At 31.9% G+C, this 9440-nt stretch overlaps 1 pseudogene; it reads right to left on the bottom strand.

The window, feature by feature from the left end:
• Positions 1-2235: 2235 nt before the first annotated feature.
• LOC132020256 (large ribosomal subunit protein eL6-like) lies at positions 2236-3102 on the bottom strand (annotated as a pseudogene).
• Between the last annotated feature and the right edge of the window lie 6338 nt (positions 3103-9440).

Below are 9440 nucleotides of genomic sequence, written 5' to 3'. Positions count from 1 at the left end.
AGAAATCAAAATAAATAATAAAGATAAAGCCACCAATTAATGAAACAGAACACAAAAGTACAGGCAGATAGAGCAATATGGAAAATTAAATTCACAAAATAATGCTGTATGACACAGATGAGCTTTAAGTTTGGGAATTGGGGCATGTCTTTTTTTTAAAGTATGATTTAAATGAAATGAAGTGAGAGACACTATAAGAGGTCAGAAATAGAAATAAAGTATAATCAGTTTATTCAGTTAACATGTATTTATTGGACACCTAATATCTGCCAGGAACTACTCCAGGACTTGTTTACAACAGTTAAAAAAAAAAAAAAAAGATAAATATCAGAGCTTTTATTGTAGTAGGAAAGATTGCTAAGCAAAATTAAAAGGTAAATAATACATTAAAAGTAAATCAGTGAAGCATGCCAAGGTTTTCTGAGGAAGGGAGATTATAATTTTAAACAAAATAGTTGAGAAAGGCCTTATCTTTCTTGTGTTGATCTCACTCTGAAAACGCAAAATAACTCTTCATTTTTCTGTCAATATCCAGACATAAATATTCAATTGCTTACTTGGCATTTCCACTCAAATTTTTAGTTCATATCTCAAATTTAAAATATGCAAGTCTATATAGAATATCAATATCTGAATGATTTTGCCACTAAAACTGGTTGATCTTCAGTCTTCCACCTCAATCAATGGCAACCCCAGACTTCCAGTTAGTTAGAAAAATAAGTAGATAAATAATAAACAAAATCCTCCAGAAATCCTTGTTTTCCTCTTTTCCTAACAAAGAACATCCAATTTGTCAAAAGAAAATATTCTCTCAAAGCAAAGTTAGAAATATCAAAAGTACTTATATGAGTATTTAAAAGGATTTAACATACATGTATACATATATGTGAGTATGTGCATATGTGTATGAATACAGGTACATAAGTAATTATTATTTACTAGATCAACAGAAATATATCTGTATGTATAAACTGCATAATAGATCACTATATTACTTGTAATTATTTATCTCTATATATACACACATAACATATGTAAGTGTATAATGTGTATAAGTAAATATAGAAAATATTTGAGCAAACTAAATTACAGCATTGTTTGACATCTTTAGGGCACTGTGACAACCTCTGAAAATCCACATTTGTTCTAAGTACACAATTATAATTCTTATAAAAATTGCAGTAATGCACATCTAGATGCCAGAAATGTGAGAAGATAAATTTCTGTTGTTAAGAAAATTGCAACAAATTACATTTCAATAAGTTTTAAAGAATTGGCTAGAAAAATAACATTAAAGAACTTGTGTTTCAAAATTTAAAATGAATATTTAATTTATCGGTGAGTAAAGTAAAAAATCATTAAGCCCAGTAGGAAAAGAGTCACTGAATGATAGTCACTGTAGCACAAGTTAAATTTGTGCAATGTAGCTGAAATATAGGAAATGTATGATTTTGAACATTTACATTTCTCAGAAGAATCAGTAAGCTTTATAATAGCTATACCCCAAATAAAAAGCAGAATAAATCCATAGATACAGTACTAAAAAAAAATAATAAAGATAGGACATATTTCAGCAACTGTAAAATACAGATTCAACAGAAAACAAACACAAAAGTTGATTCTTTGAAAAACTATTAAATTTGAACAAAACTATATGGGTGTATACTAAGTCACACACATAAAAGTAAATACAAATATCCTCATCAAAATACTAGAGTATACTCAGGAGTGATTAAGGGAAATAATTTCTTATTGGACTTTATTTCAAGTATACAAATTTATTTCAGGGTTAGGGATGTATACTGTTCAGAATTAGAAAATTGGGGTGCCTTGATGGCTCAGTCAATTAAGCATCCCAGTCTTAGTTTTGACTCAGGTCATGATCTCAGAGTCATGAGATCAAGCACTGGATTGGGCTCTGTGCTGAGTGTGGAGCCTGCTTAAGATTCTCTCTCTCCCTCTTCATCTGCCCCAGCCCACACAGCTCCTGCACAAGTCTCTCTCTCTCTCAAAAAAAGAGAAGAAGTTAACGTTATTTGGCTAATTATCATATTAAAAGAGAAAATATTAATTGCCAAAAAAACCTTTTGATCAAATTTAAAAGTCATTTTAAATAACTTTTAGCAAACCGTAATAAAATGGTACACCTTAACTTCATAAAGGGCATCTACCATAAACCTCCAGCAAACATCATCCATTTTCTTTTCTTTCTTTTTTTTTTTTTTGATGGATCAGTTATTTAATTAGGTTCTTTGTAAAACATTTAGAACACCAGTTTCTGAGAGAAAACACAGAATGCAGATAGCCCTGAAGCTGACTAATAGCTCTGTCGGCCGAATCTGCCAGTTCACAGCTTTCTGATCAACCTTGCACTGCTCTGTAATCTTGTATTTCTCTTTCTCTGAGTCAAAGATCCCGCCTTCCTGGTGTCCAGGTTTATGCAGCTGCTGCTTCTTGAAGCAAGCATCAGTCAGATGTTTTGGGATTTTCACACTGCTGCTATCAATTTTGGTGGAGGTGGCAATGACGAATTTCTGTTGTATTCTACACAGAGGACCTTAATTGGGGGCCAGAGGTCCAGTCAAAAGTAACAAACCACTTCTCAGTTGCTTCAGGGAAACCCCTTCTTGCTTCTGTGGCACCCAGTGAGGGTGATCAAAATGATCCTAGGAGTGACACCTGCTCACAGTTTTCTCTCATGCTGCTTGAAAGATTTTTTACTGTGGCTTAGCAGCTTTCAAGGCGCATCTTCAGTCAGGTAATACCTAGGCATTTTGCGAAGTTTAACCACTTGGGTACCATCATTCTTGTCACCACCAACTGGTTTTATGATAGTAGCAAGAACCTTATCCTTTTCTTCTCAAAGCTGGATTTAGCTACTGAATACTCCCTCTTGTATGTAGCCTTTCTGGAATACAGAGCCTACCAGAAATAGCTGCCAATTTCTCTAGCTAGGACAGGGTTTCAACTGTAGTGGGGCTTCCTCTTCTTTCGCATTCTAGCCTTGATGTTACCCTTCTTCACTTTGGCACCAGGATCAACCTTCTTGGTTTCAGGTTTCTTTTCCTTAGCATCCAGTTTCTCAGCCTTTTCACCTGCCATCTTGCCAGACGGTAAAGAGCAAACATCATCCATTTCTAACATTAAACATCTTCCTTTAGGATGAGGAATGTGACAAGGACACCCCAAATCATTGAAGTAAAAGATGAAGCCAACCCAAGAAGTAAGAAATATAAATAAACTACTTTAAGAATTAAAAACTGGATATCTGCTTCAAGCCATGTTGTAGTAACAGGAAATTTGCTCATCCACCCTAGAAGCTAGAAGACAAACAAAATATCTGAAACAATAGTTTTGAAGCATTAAACAAGAGAGTGCAAGATAGTGGTCCTTGAGAAAAGGAAAATAAATAAATGGAGCTCTACAGTTGCTCAAGATCTCTGTCTGAAAAGAATTTCTAGTGCATGGCACAGAGCTAAAGAACCTAAAAAAGTTAAAAATTGATATTTGCTTTTCATAATTATGAACAGGAAAATGTCAATCACCACAGCTGCTATTCTATATTGAATTTTAGACTATAGTGGGTAGTATTTTGTAGAATATATAAGATTTGGAAAAGAGGAAACAAAATGCAAAAACAAAACAAAAATAAAAATATATAAAATGGAACAGAATAAGAGAAAAATATAGCAAAACAGTATTATTCATTAAAACCAGCCATGACTTATTAGAAATAATTAAAAAAAACAAACCTGTCTCATTAATCAGATGTACCTAAGAATAACTGTAGCAATATATATGCAAGCCTTCTGAATAAAAATCAGTTACACTTTATTGAAGGATATAGAAGAAAAATGCAATATTAATGGATTTGAGGACCCAGTATTGTGAAGAGTCAATTGTTTTTAATCCATTCTCAACAAGTCAAGACCAATAAAAACCTCAAGATGATGCTCAGATTTATAAGGAAAATTCATAACAAGGAAAAGATCTTAGGAGAATCAAAATATCTTTTCACGAAAATGTAGGAAAGGAAAATCAATATTTAATTACCAAAATAATTAAAATGTGGTGTTTTCTGTGGAATAGAAAAAGCGATGTAGCTAGAAAGAATAGTATTAGAGTTTCCCAAATCAGACCCATGCACATTTGGAAACTGACATGTAATAAAATGAGCACTTCAAATCAGTAGGGGAGTGTAAGAATTATTTTTCAAACTATTCTTGGACAACTGGCCATCCAGTTGGAAGAAAAAAAAAACACAAAAATGATCACTGCATTTTGCTATTAAACACACACACACACACACACACTCATTTACATACCTAGTTATATAAATGTATATATTCTGGAGAGATTAAAGATTAAAGGTAAAAAACAAATGCAAACTTAGAAGAAAATATTTTTATGCTAGTGGGATAAGAAAAAAAATTCAAAATCATGGAAATTCAGAAAACTTAGAAAAAAGGACACATTTGATAGCAATTAAAAATATATAAGCTTAAATATATACATATGCACACATATATATACTTTAATATGTCTAAGAAAACCATAATCCAAGTTTAAAAATAAAGATATGTATGTATGATCATGTATATGTATATGTATTATATGTTATAGTAGGTTAGCATTTCAATTGTAGACAGAAATATATAACCGAAAAAATAAATAATTGAAAACATATGAACAGATCATTTACAGAGAAGGAAACCTGTCTGGCAATCAACAGAAGAACATTTGCTCAGTCACATTACTATTGAGGAAATGCAAGTTAAAACAGCGCCGTTACATTCCAAATCTACCAGATTGCCAGTAATCAAAAGTTTCATGAATATCAAGTGTATAGCCAATGCTGAGTGAGATATGAAATTGGAAAGCAACTTGGCAATATGTGGAATAGCTGATGATGCCCATGTCACATGATCCAGCCATGCCACTTCTAAATATATGTTTTAGTAAAAAGCTTGAATATGCATCTAATGAGACATGCAAAGGAATGTTCACTGAACCACTTTTTACAGTGGTGTGGTTTTTTGAATGTTGTCACTAGGCAAGTAGATAAAGAAAATATAGTATATAGCATATTTCAATTCAGCAATTAAGATGAATGAATATAGTCTACATGTATTAATGTGGATCTATATAAAAATGTTGAATGAAAAGCATATTACAGATAGAGATATGCAATATGAGAGGACTGACGAATATTTCAAAGTACATTATTTGTGCATATGTACATAGCTAAAATATTAAAGCCTGTGTGGAAATGTCACACATAACTTTGGCAAAGTAATTATCTCTGGGGAGGAAAAGAGGGGAAGGCAATCAAGTAAAGATGCCAAGGGGGCTTCAAGCTCTATTGTTAAATTCTATTTCTTTGAAGCAAAAGATCTGAGGTAATCCTGGCAAGTCTATCAAGATTAAATGCATTTTTGGTACATTTAAAAATGCCATTTATATTTTATATTAAAATATAAAATATTTTAATAAAATTTTTAAAATGAATTTGATAAATATCAATGAAGCTTTCCCCCAAAACACTCAGTTAATGCTTTAGCCTCTGCAAAACCATTACAATGTAATGTCCTCATTCACTATTATAAACAAGAGTATAAGGGAAGACCCAACTTGTCTGTCGTTCATCTTCGTATTGAATCTAACTTAATTCTGGCATTTAATTTGGCTAATCAGATGATTAAATAAAGAACATGTGTACTTTAATACACTAGTGATAAAGCATTTTAACATTTGAGTTAGAACTGTAATAATTTATTAATAACTTATTGTCTTCCACAAACACACATACACATATCAAGCAACAAATATACACAAAATCTGTGTGTTGTTTTATGTATATATGATACATATGTGATATATCCACGTATTACATGCACACACAAAATATTTATGATTAAATGTCTAAATAATCCAAAGAAGAAAGAAAAATAAATAAATAAATACTCCAAAGAGAGTAGAGAATCCTCATTTCTGTTCTAGGAAAGCATATTGAAAAAGTAAGTACACCATCAATTAAAATATTTCCCTAATTCCATTTGTTTTGTAAGCTGGGAAAAAATTGATACATATATATATATATAACTTTTCCCAGTCTCACGAATTTAAAGAGAACACATTTTGACTTTATCATATGACATATACTGTAGTCATTCAATTGAGCTCAAGATTGTTTTTGCCAAGGATGTTTCAAATAGTTTTTTTTATATAAATCTATCTTCCCAGAAATAAAAATATTTTAGAAAAATGACTAATTAGTAAGAAACTCAGCAACATTTATTTTGTATTTTTTAAGTGGGTTGAGACCATTCAGTAATAGTCCCTTAGCTTCTCCTAAGGTAAGTACTTTAAATCGTGTGGAAAAATATCAAATCAAATAAAGAAGTTCAATGTCAATAAAAACATGCAGGGGATATATGCCACAGATAGAAACACTCATAATTTCCACAGTAAAGCCAGAAGTATTCCTGCCAACAACTCTTAAGTAAAAAATACTTTTGTATTTGATATATATATACACAAATGTATATACTGATGGATCCCAATACTGTTTAAATAATGAAACAGTAGATTGTTTCTACCACTGATGATTAATTTCCCTGCTTATATACCTAAAAATACCAATGCACAATTTTGTATATTTCATGCTACTTTATTAAACTAATCATCCCTCAACTACTTTGAAAAGTTCCTTGAGAGCAGTATCTTATCTTTGAGTATGCTCAGCACAGCGCCTGGTACATGATGTTTAATAAAGAGTTGTTACATGAGTGTGCCATTGCACAATGGATCAAGTAGGTGCAAGTGCAGTTCAGCAATCCCCACAAAATAATTCATAAAACTTTATAAAATTTTTATTCTCGGATGATTTGGCTTTGTATTTGGTAAAGGAAAAATAATATTGTGATAGTACCCCAAAGTAAGCCTTTAGAATTAATATCTAATTTAAATTGTAAATAATGAATTGAGAAAAATTGCAATAGATTACACAAAATTAAAGAAAACATATTAATTTAATTTTACTGATAATTTTTTAAATATTTTCCAATATTAAAAAACATTATTGTTGCCTTGGGTATGTATTCACATATGTGCAAATGTTTGAAAGCACATTTAAACTCAACTCTTATGTTACTATATCAATGCCTGTAGCACAGGACACAACAAATAGTAAACATGGATCATTTGTTGACTAAGTGGTTAAAAATCATTAAATTCATTAGTTAATGGGAAATCTCTAACCCTAGGGTATCTGTCTCCTTAAATAAAACTACCTGGATAAGTTATTTATTCTCCCATTTACACAGTAACTCTCAATTTAGGTATTGTATTATTGGTTCAGTTTGGAAAATTATTTTTAAGCTATTTAATTTGCATTGATGAGCCTCATTTCCATGAGGTGAACATCATTATATAATCATTATTTACTCCATTGATTCTTGTAGGCTTATTTTACTATGTTCACTCTTAAATTGATTGATTCTCATATATTTCTCTGTTGTAGAATCCAATGAATTAGGAGTCTGAGTTATTTCCACATAATATCGTTATCAGTTCCCAAATGCAATCAATTTAAAAGATTATTAAATTGCCTGTGGAATATTACATTTTAAGCTTTATAATACACTAGAAAATATTTGGAATCTTTATCTTATATACCACTACTTTTTTGAAGGAAAGGAACATGTTTCTGCAAATATCACCACCCTAACCAACCAACTTCATTTCGAAAAATTTTGGTGGTTTTAGGGACATTTTCTCAAAGAAAACTTGGAGTTTAATTGAGAACTTGTGATAACAAAGGGCATTTTACGTTTTTCAACATAATCTTATTTAAATTAATACACAAAATAACCTGTGGGGATAGACGAGTCGGAGATTCTGAAAGCACAGAAAGAAAAGGGGAATGCTCTGAAGGGCTATTCCTGAAGCTTCTACAGAAGTTGGAGCTAACTTTAAGTCAGTGCATTGGCAGGTTCCCTGCCTTCCAAATGGCCTTCTAGAAACCATGAAGGATTTGTAATGGAGATGGTTGAAGTGTTGCTATTACTCTCCAGGATTCCACTCCTTACTGTGATGATTGCTGAATAATTTTTGCTCCTCAGTGGGTCCACAGTAGTATGTGTTGGTCCATATCCAAATCCTTAGGCTTAAGATACTAGAGAGAGATGTGAATTTATTTATACTTGGCATTTCACCATCTGCTCTCACACTTCTTGGCTTGGTCTGTCCATAATGACAAACTTTTCAGTAAGAAATTGCAAGGTTTGCCAATGATTCCTTGATCTGCTTCTTAGCGTCACAATAATTTCTAGGGACTAGATCCTGAACATGGTCTATACTATTTATAGTGCCAAAGAACAGTACTGTATTCATTTCCCATCACCTATAATATTCTTATTAAATATTTCTTAAATGAATATTTTGCTTAATGGTTGTATAAATAGCACCAATATCATGGTAATCATTCTGAAGTTGTCATGCTGGAAAAGATCCAGATGAAACCTGAATATCAATATATCCCCCAAAGGTTTTCAAAATTGTCTGGCCCTATCTCCAGAATATATGACTGAATCAAAATTTTAATCATTTACTGTCTACTTTTTCCAATATATTTATTCGTTTATTCCACAAACATATACTGAGTGTCTCTATACACCAGGCATTACACTAGGACTGAAAAAGAATTATTCTACACCATCATATTGAACATAATTTACTAATTATACTATAAATATAATATCCAGATAGTTCATAGTAGCTATCAAAGAATACAGGGCTTGTCAGTATCTTGAACTATTTTTACACCTCTTAAATTCCTTGACTTCCTTTTTGAAATAACATAAAAAAGAAATAAACAGCCCTAGATGGAATTCTTTAAAATGTTCCCATTTAAATGGAACCGCAGCTTGCATCTTGGACTCAGAAATCATTCCTTCTTTGCTCAAGTATCAGATGCAAGCAAGATCTCACCTTTAATTAAAATTGCATTGCTGTAACTTTGTTCTATATAAATTTAATCTTAAGTTTTCATGTGATAAACAAGAATGGCTTTGGAAAATATCAGGTAAAACTTGGAAAGGTGGCATAGAAAAGATTGTACTTTCGAAGTGGAATTTACCTTTTATAGCATTTAATTCAACCTCTACATCCTCTTTTTTTCACAGATGAGAAAATCTAGGTTCAGAAAGGTGAAGCAGTTTACCAAAGCCGAATGTGGTCTGTAACTCAAGTCTCCTAAAACTAATTAACTTTGATTAGACTGAGTTGCCTTCTGTGGCATTTATCTATCATATTCTTGGCTAGCCTAAACCCAACCCCTCACCCCACTCTCAACTTCCTCTCAATTACCACATTCTCATTTGGAGGTGATTCCTTATTGTGTGATCTTCTCAGTAGAGTGATTCTGGACGCCCTTTCTG

This window comes from Mustela nigripes, chromosome 6, assembly GCF_022355385.1.
Source record: "Mustela nigripes isolate SB6536 chromosome 6, MUSNIG.SB6536, whole genome shotgun sequence".
In the NCBI taxonomy this organism is placed as follows: Eukaryota; Metazoa; Chordata; class Mammalia; order Carnivora; family Mustelidae; genus Mustela; species Mustela nigripes.
This window is presented reverse-complemented; position numbering and strand designations above follow the sequence as displayed.